This window comes from Hemicordylus capensis, chromosome 4, assembly GCF_027244095.1.
Source record: "Hemicordylus capensis ecotype Gifberg chromosome 4, rHemCap1.1.pri, whole genome shotgun sequence".
Classification (NCBI taxonomy): Eukaryota; Metazoa; Chordata; class Lepidosauria; order Squamata; family Cordylidae; genus Hemicordylus; species Hemicordylus capensis.
Genome location: NC_069660.1, coordinates 247,696,111 through 247,712,128, shown reverse-complemented (window position 1 = coordinate 247,712,128; position 16,018 = coordinate 247,696,111).

Genomic DNA, 16,018 nt, shown 5'->3' with positions numbered 1-16,018 from the left:
ATGCACTACTTTTTACACCAGAATAGCCTGGGAAAAATTTAAATAAATTTTTGTAGCTTTTTGAAGAGATTCTGAATATCATACTTCCTGATAGTTTGTTTTTGCTTATTTATTTATTTATTTGATTTCTATACCGCCCTTCCAAAGGTGGCTCAGGGGGGTTTACATTAAAATAAATAATACACAACAATTAAAATAAAAAACCAGTTAAAAGCAAATTAAAATTATAATTAAAACTAGATAACATTAAAACTAGATATCATTGAAAGCCAGGTTAAAAAGATGGGTCTTCAAGGCCTCCAAGGAAGACAATCCTCTTCTATCCACAGGGAGTGCATCCCGCAACCTAGGGGTGACAACAGAAAAGGCCCTATCCCAGGTCGCCCCCAGATGAACCAGTGGCACTCAAAGACGGACCCTTCCTGATGATCTCAATGAGTGGTGGGGATCTTGTAAAGAAAGGCATTCATTCATTCATTCATTCATTCATTCATTCCCTCAGGTAACCTGGACAAAAGCTATTCAGGGCTTTAAAAGTAATAACCAGCACTTTGTCCTTTCCCTGGAAACATATCGGCAGCCAGTGCAACTGTTTGAGAACAGGCATAATGTGGTCTCTCTGGGATACCCCAGAGACCAATCTGGCTGCCACAGGGCTTTTTAAAAACACATTTTAAACCTTTCCCCAGAACCCCCCCCCCAAATAGGATCCTATAGGAGAAAGGTTAAAAAAATGTTTAAAATATCCCACTTGTCCAGTTCTTTTGTGAGCTGGGTGTTAGGTAGCAACCATCATGGCCTACCATACAACTCACTTTGGTGTCCCTAGGAGCTACCCATGGGGGACAATGGGGTGTTTTGAGTTTGCCCATTCTTCCCTATGGCTGAAACAAGCTGCACTCATATAATGCACACAAAAGTTTTCTCTCACACAACAATTGACTCCTTATGATCCTAGCATTGCAACAGCTGCAACTGCTATTACAAGGAGTGGCTAATACAGTAGTGGTGGGGAATAGAAGTTTTGGTGTTGGCAGGTCAGCAGGCCATTACAGGGGAAGGGAGACTACAAATCTAATAGCTGTTTCCCCTTTCGGCTGTCCTGTCAGCTCTTAGGCCTTGGTTTAGTTCTAACCACCCACAGAACCTGACCTTGCTCCTCTGTAATGCCAGGTTGGTTCAAAATATGACCAAAATCATCAATAATTTGAGCATGGATGAGGAAGCTGACTTGGCTTGTATAACTGAGACCTGGTTGGGGGAGGCTAGTGGGCTGGTATGGGCTTAGCAGATTAGGTGAAGGGGTGGGAGGTAGAGTGGCTGTGATCCATCAGAATAACATCTCCCTTACCAGAATCCCTGTGAGACAACTGGACCATACTGAGTGGATCGGGATTGATTGGGATTGATTGGGAATTCTATTGGTGTACTGAGCATCCTGTTGTCCAATGGAGTCCCTAACTGAGCTGACGGAGGTGGCCATGGGGGTTGGTGTTGGAGTCGCCCAGGCTTTTGGTGTTGGGTGACTAATGTTCACTTCAGGGCTGGCTTGTCTGGTGCAGCTCAGGAGTTCATAGCAGCCTATCTATGGGCCTATCCCAACTATGGGCCTATCCCAGTTGGTCACAGGGCCAACACACACTGCTGGTAACACCTTCCGTTTGGTCTTTTGCTCAGATCAGGGTGGTGTTTCACAGGTGGAGACTCCTAGAGTATCTTTGTTGTCATGGATGGGCCACCATCTGGTTAAGGTAGGTTTCGTGGCCACAACCCACCTCTTCAAGGGTGCAGGACCTATTAGGATGGTCTGCCCAAGAAAGCTATTGGATCCTATAGGATTCCAAGAGGTTTGGAGGGTTTTAGAGTCAGTTCAGCCAATGATTCTCTTGATGCCGTGGTGGAGACCTAGAATAGGGAACTTTCGAGGGCAGTAGACACTATCGCCCCTGAACGTCTTATCCATTCTGCTTTAAAACTGGCTCGATGATATACTGAACAGTTACGGAAGCTGAAGCAGCAAGGGAGAAGACTAGAGAGTAAGTGGAGGAAGATCAACTTGAATTCAATAAGACTCGACATAAAGCCCATTTGAAGGCTTATTATGTGGCAATATGTAATTCAATATGTAGAGGAGCAATTCTATTCTACATGTATTGTGTCCTCAAGTTCACATCCAGTGGAGTTGTTCAGAGTTGTGAGGAGACTGACTCGGGTCCCCTCCTGTTTGAACTTAGATTTGGATTCTTCATCATCCCACTGTGATGCTTTTGACAATTTTTTGCAGATATAATCTCTCATATTCGAGCCAATTTGGACTGCACAGTTATGGCAGGGTCATGTGCAGAGGTGTCCAGTAGCTCCTCTAGTTCAATTAGAATGGATCAGTTGCAATTTGTGACTCCTGATGATGTGGACAAACTCCTTGGAGGTGTTTGGCCTACCACCTGTCCTTTAGATCCATGTCTTATAACATCTATCAGGGAGGCTGTTAGAGACGATATCATAAATGCCTTGCTGAGGGAGGGCAGGATGCCTCCGTGTTTGAAGGAGGCAATTGTGAGACCTTTATTTAAGAAGCCTTCCCTGGAGTCCTCGGTGATGGATAACTATGTCTCCAACCTCCCTTGGGTGGGCAAGGTAATTGAGAGGGTGGTGGCTGATCAACTCCAGGCAGTTCGGGATGATACTTATTATCTAGATCCACTTCCAACTGGCTTTAGAGCAGGCTACAGGGTGGAGACAGCCTTGGTCGGCCTGACAGATTATTTCTACCAAGGAATGGACAGAGGGAGTGTGACTCTGTTGGTTCTTTTGGACCTTTTTGTGGCTTTCGATACTATCGACCCTGGTATCCTTCTGGATCGTTTGGGGGATTTAAGAATAGGTGGTACTAGTCTGCAGTGATTCTGTTCCTATCTCTCTGGTAGATTCCAGATGGTTTCGCTAGGAGATAGTTGCTTCCTGAATCAAGAGCTATTGTATGATGTCCCTCAGGGTTCCATCCTGTCTTCAATGCTTTTTAACATGAAACCGCTGAGTGAGATCATCAGGAGATTTGGAGCAGGGTATATCAATATGCTGATGACACCCAAATCTATTTCTCCATGACATTATCAGGAAATGGCATAACCCTCCTAAATGCCTGCCTACAGGCAGTAATGGACTGGATGAGCGGTGACACTTCGAGGGATGTGATGGTAGATCTTCCTGTTTTAGATGGGGTTGCACTCCCCGCAAAGGAACAGGTATGTAGCTTGGAAGTGCTTCTGGACCCAGGTCTCACTCTGGTTTCAGATTGAGGCTATGGCCACGAGCACTTTCTATCAGCTTCAGTTGATAAGACAGCTGCTTCCCTTCCTTGAAGAAAATGATATCAGAACTGGGGTGCCCGCTCTGGTAATCAGTAGGCTTGACTATGTGGGGCTGCCTTTGTATGTAGTTTGGAAACTTCAGTTGGCCCAAAACGCAGCAGCTACATTGGTCTCCAGGGCTTCTCAGAGAGACCATATTATGCCTGTTTTAAAATAATTGCATTAGCTGCCAATAGGTTTCCGGGCAAAATACAAAGTGCTGGTAATTACCTTTAAAGCCCTAAATGGCTTAGGACCGGGTTCCTGGAAGGGCGGCTTCTTCTGGCTATTCCTCATTGCACATTAAGGTCATTGAAGGAGGTCCCTCTCCAGATGCCAGCTCGTCTGGCAGCAGCGACTTGGGAGCAGGCCTTCTGTGTAGTCACTCCTGGGCTGTGGAATGCACTCTCTCTAGATATTTGTGGCTTAACATCTGCATCAGCCTTTAAAAGGGCCCTTAAGATGCATTTTTTAGCCTGGCTTTTAGTAATCTTTGAATTTTTAAGACTGTTTTAAATCATGATGGTTTTAATAGTTCTGTTTTAGTATGTTTTCATTGTATTTATGGTTGTGAACCACCTAGAACTTTGGAGTCAGGTGGTACATAAAATAAATAAATAAATAAATAAATAAAATTTTATCTTCTTCTTTATGAGAAACATACATACTATAAGGGCTCTGTCTGTCTCCCAGTCCCTTTGAATACATTTTGAAATCCTCTCATACCTCCCCACATAGGGGCACACTTGCCCATGACAATACTTGTTTTGTTTGATAACAAGGAGAAGCAAGGAGATTGCAAGGAAATTGCAAGCCAGTCGGAAGCCAGTGCCAGAAAACCAATCAGCAAGAGGAAAACAAGCCTCCAAAATGGCACTCAAAATACTGAAACATTTCGATCGGAATGGGGGTTGTTCTGCTCCAAGCTCAAAACAGACCCTTTATTTAAAGGGTGTTCTGTTTCAGGCTCGAAAAACCTGAAATGGCCTGTTTGAGTTGAAACATTTCACCATCAAAACATTCTGCACATCCCTAATATCAATGGTTCTAAGTATGCTTAAGTCCCTTTAATTTCAACAGGACTTAGGAACATAGGAACATAGGAAACTGCCATATACTGAGTCAGACCATTGGTCTATCTAGCTCAGTATTGTCTTCACAGACTGGCAGCAGCTTCTCCAAGGTTGCAGGCAGGAATCTCTCTCAGCCCTATCTTGGAGATGCCAGGGAGGCAACTTGGAACCTTCTGCTCTTTCCAGAACGGCTTCATCCCCTGAGGGGAATATCTTGCAGTGTTCACACATCAAGTCTCCCATTCTTATGCAACCAGGGCAGACCCTGCTTAGCTATGGGGATAAGTCATGCTTGCTACCACAAGACCAGCTCTCCTCTCCCTTAATAATGACATTGCTTAGCTTGTTGCAGTTTTCATTTTTAGGGTGCAGTCCTGCCAGCAGTTACACAGATATGTCTCACTGATTTCAGTGGACTTGTACATGGCTAATTAGATGCAATAATGCAACCTTTTATCTTTGCTTTATTATTATGCTTCATAATACTTTGCTTTCCTCTTTGCAGAAAAATGTGTGTCTGATTGCTCATAATTTTACACACACACAAACACACACACAAATAATATGCAAAGTAAACAAATAAAATGAAGAACAGAACAACACAAATAATTCAAATTCATGAAATTGCTTGTTGGGTTTCTGACTGAACTGCAAAGTTGTTTTAATAACATTCTCGTGGAAATGGAGCATTCTGGCTAAATTCCTTCAAAACCCAATAAAGCAGATGACTGGAAGCTGTAATGGAACTGATGTTGTCAAATGCCTTTGGTTTTTTTGAATGTGACCATGTTTAGGGTTACTGGGGAAAACCAAGCACTGGATGATCAGCATAGCTTTTGACATGGGTATTGGAATCCATCTGGTTTATGGAGTCATCTGCCCTCTCCTCCCCCACTTTTTTCCTGTTTGCCTGAGATGATGAAATTGTAATGCTACAGTTTAGCTCCTGGCTTTCTGCAATAGCAAACTGTCAGCAAACATTCTATGGACCGCAGCCCAGGGTCTGAGTCTGTGACAGAGAACTGCATTACCAATGAAGTCCATGCAGTGCTAAGCTGAAAAGGGGTTTCCATTTTTGTCAAAGGAGTGTCCCTGTCAGTTGTTTCCAAAGCAGTCACACTAGGTGCCACTTCTGAAAGGCACAAGATGCCCTAAAATGTGTGAATCTGTGATGTACAGGGATGATATTATTCAAAAGACTCCTAAAAACTGACCTTGATTTGCCATCACTGTAGAGGCTGGTTTCATAATTCAAAAACCATGGCATAGCCGTTTATTTTAAAAACTCTTGGTTTTCCAGAAAATTGAGCTGTGCATTTTAAAAAAATAATAATAATAAATTAAATAAGCTGTTCCAACATTGGGGGAATTTGTTCTCTCAGTGTGCTTCATTAGTGTAGCTTACTACCACAAAGACTGGCTGTATTGAGAAAGATTGCACCATTATCAAATAATTAGGAATGCTTTAGCAGGTGCATACACTTACCTTTGTAATTAAATCCTTGTTAAAACACTGAATTCCAGAGACTTTAAATGGTTCCCTAATCCCAGAGGGGGTAGCCCAGAAAGTTATTCTATAAGGTTGAGATCGTTTGGGAACAACATTATTAAGCAGAGAATCTTATCTTCTTCTTAGGATATTTATAAAGCATACATGAGATAACAACTGCAGTGACCAGGGCTAAATAAACTGCTTTACCAAGCAATGGACCTGAATGGGATGTACAATTCCTTTGTCTCAATTTAAATGTTAGATATTTAACATGTTAGACATTGCAGTAACACAGAGTGAGGATGCATCCAATTTTTTGTACTGTACTGATCTTAGCGATCTGCCAGCTGCCTGGATAGCTCTTGAGTTTATTGTATAGACAAACATTTTGACAGTTGGGTATATCTGTAGCCATTTTTTAATCCTAGACATTTGTGTTTCTATTTTACTACTGCAACTATCTCTATATATAATTCTCTAAGGCGTACCCATGGCTAATCCCATGTGTGGCAGCTCTCGTGAGAGTTTGTGAGCAGCTGCCAGGAGTTGCAAGAGCCGGGAAGGAGGGAGGGAGACTGAGGAGGAGGAGGCAGCACTGCCACAATTGCAAGCTGCTGAGAACAGCTGAGCAGGCAGCAAAAATGGGGCTGCTGACCTCCTCGCAAGGAGGATGAGAGTTGGAGGGGGAGGGAGGCAGGAGGAGGTTGAGGAGAAGGCAGTGGCACCACTACAAGCAGCTGAGCAGCCAACAAAAACTGGCCGCCGGGCTCCTCGCAAGGAGGACGAGAACTGGTGGGGAGAGGGAGGTCAAGGAGGAGAAGGCAGTAGTACCACTGTGAGAGGCCAAGCAGGCAGTTAAATGGGGCCACTGGCCTCCTCACAAGCAGGATGAGACCTGCCACTGGAGAAGGAGACAGGCTGAAGGGATGGAAGGAGAACTAGCTGAGCCCTGAAATGGAGGGGGAGGAAGGGAGAACTAGGAGCACAGATGCTCTGGACCTGGGTCAGCTAGAACAATTTTAATATAGAAAATGCTGTTCAATCTCTACTGACTGCAGTCCTGCACATAAACTGATTAAATTCCATTGACTTCAGTGAAGTTTAAATTGTCTAACTGTTGCATGATTGCAACCACTGTGTTTGACTCTTGTTCCAGTTTTCTGTACAAAGAACTGCACCACCTGCTATTTCATATATTATCATTCTCCTCTTTGGCAAGCATGTTCTGGACAGGAAATAACATTCAACTCACTGGTCTACTGGTGTCAGATATGGTTAAAAGGTTGCATACCACTTTTTAACAGGAAATGTCTTCCATATTGGAATAAAGGAACGCATATCCAGGCAAAATAGAAGGTGCTAGTTATAACCTATAAAGCCCTAAACGGCTTGGGCCCTGGGTATTTAAGAGAACGTCGTCTTCATCATGAACCCCACTGCCAATTGAGATCATCAGGAGAGGTCCGTCTGCAGTTGCCACCGGCTCATCTGCTGGCTACCTAGGGAAAGGCCTTCTCCACTCCTACCCCAAAGCTTTGGACCACGCTCCCTGCTGAAATAAGAGCCTCTCCATCTCAGACAACTTTTTTAAAGTCTTTAAAGATGCATCTATTCACCCAGGCTTTTAATTAAATATTGTTTTAATAGTTTTAACATTGTTTTAGAATGTTGTTTTGAAATTTACATTGTTGTAATGTTTTAACTTCTTCTGTATCATTTATTTTGTTTTAACTAATGCTTTATTTTTTTCTGTTGTCATTTGTTTTAACTACTATTTTAACTTCTTTGTTTTTGTCTGTTTGCTTTGTTGTAAACCGCCCAGAGACGTGAGTTCTGGGTGGTATAAAATATGTTAAATAAATAAAGTGACCTTCAGACGCAGTGACCTGGCCAAAGCAACACAAGCCCTGCCAACTGGGCAAAAGGAAGCCTTTCAAAGTGGTGTCCTCTTCAGGAGGACACCACTTTGGAAGGAGAACGAAACCGTTGTTATTCAACCCCAGCACAGCATTTCTCCAGCGGCTGTTGCTGGTATCCTGCTTGTGTCTGCTTTTAGATTGTGAGCCCTTTGGAGTTAGGTAACCACCTTCTCCTTCTTATTCTTTTTTATGTAAAAAGATTTGAGAACTTTTTTTATTGAAAAGAGAGATATCAATAACAAGGAGCAGCATCCAGACTAACATTGTCCATGTGCAGCCATCTTTCCTGACTCCCCCTCTTCTCTCTGTTGCCCTCAGTGTCTCTGAAAATACGTCTCAGCAGGCTGGGACACCCTCAGGGACATATGTGGGGGCAGCAGAGGGGAAGGTTGGGAAACTCATTGCACAAAGGAAATGTTCTGACATGAGGACAGTGTTAGTTTAGATGCTGCTCAACAACAAACAGCAACAATAATAAATCCAGATGAAACTTGAATGCGAGCCACCTCCATCCAAGTCAGATCCTTACCACATTCTCTATCTACTGGTATGCCTTATTGAATGCAGTCTTGTATATAGTTATGACTACATATGTCCTACTAAACTTCATGACTTACATGCAGATACTGGTACATATTGATTAGAACCAGTGTGTGTCCCAGTACCAGACCTAGGTGTGTGGGGATAATAAGGGGACTCAAAAATAAGTAGCATGTTTGCCTTAACTATTATAATCTTTTTTTAAAAACTCACGGATGTGGTTTTTTATTTGTGTATATAGGGAGGCAAGTAAAGTTGTTTGTAAATTTATGGTATGGGTTGTTTGCATCATTTCATTATGGTTGGGATAAGAGGTCACATTTCTCGGTAATATCCCAAATAATATTTATATATTTCTAAGCCTACTTTCCTTAACTACCACCTTAAGTGGTGCAGCGAGGAAATGCTTGACTATCAAGCAGAAGATTGCCAGTTCAAATCCCCACTGGTACTATATTGGGCAGCAGTGATATAGGAAGATGCTGAAAGGCATCATTGCATACAGCGCAGGAGAAGGCCACGGTAAACCCCTCCTGTATTCTACCAAAGAAAACCACAGGGCTCTGTGGGCGCTAGGAGTCAAAATCGACTTGACAGCACACTTTACTTTACTTTTCTTAAGGAAAGTAAGCTTATGAGACCACCCAGCTTTGTGTGTGTCTCCTAGCAACTTGGCAATGCTTAGACCAATTTGGACCACATTTGGTTCAGTTGTGGGGCCTCAATGGCATAGTTTGTGATGATGTCATCCACCCCAGTTAAAGATGGCAGATGTGTGAACGTTTGCAGTACAAATGGGCTAATTTTTGAGGCTGGTAATTATCAATTAAGATTATAGCAAAAGGAAAGTAGGCAGATTAATTCTTTCCAGAACTTCTGGTTTTCATTATTTCCATCCCATCTGTCCACTCTAAAGCAGAGAGCTCAAGGCTAATATGATAAGGTTAAAAACAATGCAGCGAAAACCTCAAATTAAAAGAAATAATTCTAAGAACTACTAATGAAACCTACCTTCCACTTTTTTCAACATGATGACTCTTCCCTAGGATCCCCTCTCGTGTGCTGTGAATCTGGTTTATATCTGACTGCCAACACAAAGGGGTGTTGTCTATATTTTGAACCAACATGGCAGATCCAGCAAAACAACAACAAAACCCATTCGGGTCCTCCAGGACTTCAGGGGGTATTTTTGCAAACTGGCAAAAAAGAAAAGAGAAAACCCTTCCACCAGGGTCCCTTAAAATTTCCTCCCACATGCTGCAAATTTAGTTTGTACCCAACTGTCAGCACATGGATTGAACATTCTTGTGCTTTGACTAGCTTTGAAGCTCTTTTCACTATCGGTGAGAAGAGCTTCTGTTGGGCTTGCAGGGAGAGCAGGCTTAGCCCGCTCTCGCTGCAGATGAGCAGACGCTCGTAGCGGGGTGTCCAAATTGGCCACCCACACGGCTGCTGGCTCCATCACAGATCCAGTGGGGGCTGCAGGGATCAGGGGCTGCGCAACCCCCGGAAGTTCCAGGGGGTGCTAGGGGCATTCTGGAGAGACCCCCGAGCCCAGGAGGCTGCAAGCAGCCTCCCGGCCAGGGGTCTACTCATGTGTCGCCATGCGCTGCAGCAACACATGCACAAAATTAGAATTAGGGTCCCCACAGCTGCTATTTCCCCCACCAGGAGGCAAGCTGCATTGGTGCCAATGGGAATGTTCCTCCTAAAGGATTTAATTTTTTTTTTTAAAAAAAAAATTAAATGTGTTATTAATGTGTTTTTATCTATTATGATTTTATCTTTTTTTATGAATTTTAAATGTGTTATGTTTTATATTTTTAATTCTGTACACCGCCTAGAGATGTTTATACTAGGCAGTATAAAAATTAATTAAACAAACAATTAATTAATTAAACAAAAAAATGAGGTTAATGGCGCACTTACTCCGTTAACCTCATTTAAGGGGAGGGGGAATTAGGTGGGCTAGCTGCCTTGGAAGCACCGGGCTCACCTGAGAGCCCAGTGGTTCCCACGATCCCTGGAAAGTGGGCTAAGCTCCCATGGCCCGCTTTCCAGGGATTGTGGAAATAGCCTCTTTGACTAGTACATGCAATGTGCAGTATATACTTTGAATAGCTTTGTTTAGCTGTCATCTTGAAACAGGCTGGTGGGTGGGGGTGGGGGGATCCCCACTGGCATCCTCCCACGTGCTGTGATTTTCGTTTGTATTGAACTGTAAACACAAAAGTTATTAGAGGGGGACCCATGGACACACACACACACACACACACACACACACACACACACACTGATCTCTTAAGCCTTCTTCCCTTGGAAAACACACAAACACAACAACCAAACATCAGAAAGTAGCAGCGGATCATAATCCTACACTCCCCAAAGGAAAGTCAGTCCAAAGGCCTGCAAAATAACATTTCTACTTGGCAGCAAAAGAGCAATAAAGGGTTTGGGCATGGCATTCCAAAGAAATCCCACGTGACAATCTGGGAGCAAAGGAAGCCAAACCCATGAACTCAAGGAACAATATTTTTGTCACCAGATAATATAGTAGTGTATAAATTCAACATCCCATTGAGTAAAAGCTTTTTAAAAAATACATTAAAAGTACTCCAGCCATATTGCAAGAGGGTACAGTCCTTTGAAGCAACACCAAAACATTCTGACCTCTGGTAAAGAGCAGAACATACAGGCCTCCAAAGCAGATAATGAGGCGGGTCTCACAATCAGTGAGACTCGCCAGAAGGGGGTTTGCAGGGAGAGTGGGCTTAGCCCACTCTCCCCGCAGACGATCACTATTGCAGCCCTGGGCAGCCCGATCGGCCACCCACACAACTGCTGGCTCCGTTACGGAACCAGTGGGGACTATGGGGATCAGGGGCTGCACAGCCCCCAGAAGTTCCAGAATGCCTCGCGCAAGTGCAAGGGGCATGCTGGAGAGACTCCCGAGCCCAGGACGCTGCTTGCAGCCTCCTGGCCAGGGGTCTCCTCATGTGTTGCCATGGCGCGGAGCCACGCCACGGCAATACACGATAAAAAACAAATGAGGTTAGTAGAGCGCTCATGCCGCTAACCCCATTTAAGGGGAGGGATATTTAAGCGGGTTACCTGCATTGGGGAAACTGGGCTCGCATCGCCTGCTTTCCACTGATTGTGAGAATACCCTCAACGTGTTTAAAGAAGAATAGCACACCAGATAATGTGCTTAAAGAAGAATGCTTTTGCCCTAACTAATAGTACAGGTACCTCATGTCACTTTTCTTTCCCTCCATCATTTGTGAATAATAAAATCACTCAGAAATGTGATATTATTAACAGGGTTTAAAAAAAAAATCTGGGGAGCACATTTGAATTCTCAGATTCCTCATGTTTCCCAATGTTTCTGTCTCTTGCAGAATTCTTCAAATATGATGAGATACTTCACAGTTCTTATACCTTTGAAGAGGGACAAGCTAGTTTCTGGAATGAGATTTTTAGACAAATTGAGTTAGTCTTAGAAAATCGATTTAGACAAATCTGTAGCAGTGTGGGTAGGAGGATGCACCAATTCTCTACATAATTTGAATAAATGGGACACGAGATGACTCCTGAGAGCAGCACTGACAGCCAAAAGAATTATGCTGATGGACTGGCAAAGGAAAATCATGCCATGAGTTGATTTATGGCCTATTGCCCTTCTGAATATAACTAAGTGGAAGAGAACTCCCTTTATTTGTACTAATAAAATGGTGGACATCAGTTCTCTCATATAAGAATAATTTCAGGGGTAGTGATGTGACTAGCTGGCAACCAGGATGGCCTTTTCCACACTTACCCATCATATTTGCCCTTGTAATTGTCTGTTTAGGTTGATGTTAAAGTATCAAATGTAAAAAACAACAACCCAGGAACCATTGCTACATTGTTTGATGTGCATTTTCTCAAAATTAATCTTCATTTTTTGTCATCTGCATTCCTTCACTGTAGATCAAGACAATGTATACATCTATTTTTTGTTGTTATAACATCTCGATTATGTATCTTTCTGCATTGAGTATAGGTATTTCCCTCTGCTGGAAATGTTTATCAATAGGACCCATGGCTTTGTAAAACAAAAATGTCAACATCTGTGCTGTATGCATCAGTTGATATTTGCATTTGGCTTTCTAATCTTCATATCTGGTTGGGTTTTGTGTAGTGGGGGTGGGGGGTAGCATTTAAAATAATAACTTCCTGGGATGTGTCCCCATTCCTCTTCCATACATTTACTGTGCATCCCTACAGCTTTATTAACATGCTGTTGGTTGCCTTGGGGCCCACTTTATGGGAGAAAGATGATAGACACATTTAAAACTATAATTAATTAATTAATTGCATTTTGTGCTGGGCACAGCAATGAACTACTCCTCACAAACTTCTGGAAGCCACATTCTGCTAGGAAAGTGTGAAGAAGAACAAAAATGAGAGCCTCCCAGCTGAGAGACACTATAAAGAACTACTCCCGGTCAGTCTGCTCCAACTCCAAGCCCAACATTGGGGGTTGATTTTCCTTAGCCACTGAGTTTATGGCAGCCATTGTTTTACCACATGCAGAAGCTGGCAGTTTTGTATGCCATCACAGCCTTCTCCTTTTCCAGCAGTGTGTTGGGAAGCTGACAAGTAGCAGGATTGGGGGGACATGAAGCAGTGTGAATAGACCTAGGACTTAAAACTGACCCTTACCCCAAATGTAATGTCATGTGTTTTGGAATCTTGGAATTCATTCTCTACCAAACACGGATTCCAGTATCCTGAAGAACCTCTTTGCTTAACTTCCAGTCTCAGAATGCCTTGCTTAAAGAACTAGCAGTGATAACACACGGCTGCATTCTTCTGTATGTTTGGTGGCATGCCTTTGTGCAGTCCCACCCAATCCCTGAATGTGTACAAGGTCGTATCACAATAGAACTGACAGCCTATCACAGCTGCTGTTTAATCTTAAGTCAGTGCTCAGTTACAAGCCTTCTTGCTCCTTATATATGGAGAGCTAAGACTACGGTAAGGATGGCCAACCTGAGGCTCTCCTCCAGCTGCTATTGTACTAAAGGTAAAGTGTGCCGTCGAGTCGGTCGACTCCTGGTGCCCTGTGGTTGTCTTTGGTAGAATACAGGAGGGGTTTACCATTGCCTCCTCCCATGCAGTATGAGATGATGCCTTTCAGCATCTTCCTATATTGCTGTTGCCCAATATAAGTGCTTCCCATAGTCTGAGAAACTTACCAGCGGGGATTCAAACCAGCAACCTCTGGCTTGCTAGTCAAGTCATTTCCCCACTGCGCCATTAGGTGGCACTACAACTCCCATTATCTCCAGCCACAATAAATTGTACCTGGGGATGTCGTGAGTTGTAGTCCAATAGCTAGAGAGCCTCAGGTTGGCTACTCCTGAGCTATGAAATTGAAGTAGGAGTAGACAGCAAAATATGCTTGACTATTTGAAGCTGACATAGGTTGTCCTACTTTAATGTCCTCACTTTCAGTCTATTAAATCCTCATATGCAGGAAAGGTTCTGGATAATATCTAGGCAACAAGGTGCTAGTATCATCTGTGCCTCCTTTAGGGAATGAATGATACCTGAAAGTTTTGAATCAGCAATTGGGAAATTTAAAAAGGTTATGGGTACATTATTATATGCATTACTGTTCACTGTGAAATGCAAACAAGAATTGAAAATGGAACGAACAGAACAGCAAACACAGAATTTCAAATCAATATTTACTCTGATGAGCAATATAAAACACTTTGCATATTATTATTATGATTAAATATTCTGTCACGGGTAAAATAGCCTGTGAAATAGCAGAGGCCACAGATCTAAGTTAGTCTCAAGCAACTAACTGAACACTGTCATAATCTGATGGATGTTCAGTGATTTATGTCAAATTGCATCTGTTCAGATGGAAGACAAGTGCTATTTAACAATGCACAGAAACAATATTCAACAATTTAGGACAGGAAATGACAGGTTTGTCTTAAGTAGGTAACATATAATGAAGATGGAAAGACTGAAGAAGGCAACACTGGTGAAGGCATCAGGGTTACAATCCCGCTCTTGGGGTAAGAAATGGCCAGAACATCAGTGGATAAACAGACTCTATATTGAGGGTTGAGTCTCTCTTTTCTTTTCTTTTTTTAGGACTTTGGAAAGCCATGGTTGCCATCATTAAGATAGTCTGTAAAGCACAGTTCTCCTGTCTGTTCAATGTACAAAACATTGAGGGGGAAGGAGAGGAAAATGGCAGTGAAGAGATCATTCTACAGCCATTTGTTAACTGTGAAGTAGAAGATGTTGCTGAAATATGATGTAGATGAGGGGGAAAGTATTGCTCTTTGCTTTCAGTGCAAGCTTTATTCTATGTTTGTTCTAACATTCTGCTTTATTCTATGCTCTTTAATACTGCAAAGCAAAGCATCTGACCACACAGGCAGCAGGTTAAAGCTGGTCTGTGTACAAAAACAAATATGGTGGAGAAGGCAGCAGTCAGAAGCTGATAACAGTTCACTGTGGATTAGAATCTTTTTATTCTGATAAAGAAGTTCAGTGATTTGGGTTCTACCGAAATTTGGATACACAGCCCCAGACCTGAGGAGTGCTGGTCGAATGAGGAGAGCTTGTCTTGTGGTAGCAAGCATGACTTGTCCCATTAGCTAAGCAGGGTCTGCCCTGGTTGCATATGAATGGGATACTAGAAGTGTGAACACTGTAAGATATTCCCCTTACGGGATGGAGCTGCTCTGGGAAGAGCATCTAGGTTCCAAGTCCCCTCCCTGGCTTCTCCAAGACAGGGCTGAGAGAGATTCCTGCCTGCAACCTTGCCTCTGGCAGTCTGTGTAGACAATACTGAGCAAGAGGGACCAATGGTCTGACTCAGTATATGGCAGCTTCATATGTTCCTAATGATATGAGTCTGCCTTAGTGTTATGGCAAGGAGAGCTGGTCTTGTGGTAGCAAGCATGACTTGTCCCATTAGCTAAGCAGGGTCCACCCTGGTTGCATTTGAATGGGAGACCACAGGTGAGCACTGTAAGATATTCCCCTCAGGGGATGGAGCTGCTCTGGGAAGAGCAAAAGATTTCAAATTTCATCTCTGGCTTTTCCAAGACAGGGCTGAGAGAGATTCCTGCCTGCAACCTTGGAGAAGCCGCTGCCAGTCTGTATAGACAATACTGAGCTAGATTGACCAATGGTCTGACTCAGTACATGGCAACTTCCTATGTTCCTAGACCTATCCTGTAGATCTCTTCACAAAGTAGTTAGTAATGGCACAGAGGCAAAGGAGAACCCTGGTCATAACAATGATAACTAGCATTGCTAAGTAACTAGCACTTCAAATACAAGCAGAGGCCCTCATCACAGTCCTATGTGCTTTGCAATGACAGTTTAGAATATCTAAGCAGAGATAAGAAATCTTATTTATTTATTTATTTATTTATACATTTTATATCCCACTCTTCCTCCAAGGAGCCCAGAGCAGTGTACTACATACCTGAGTTTCTTCTCACAACAACCCTGTGAAGTAGGTTAGGCTGAGAGAGAAGTGACTGGCCCAGAGTCACCCAGCAAGTATCATGGCTGAATGGGGATTTGAACTCGGGTCTCCTCGGTCCTAGTCCAGCACTCTAA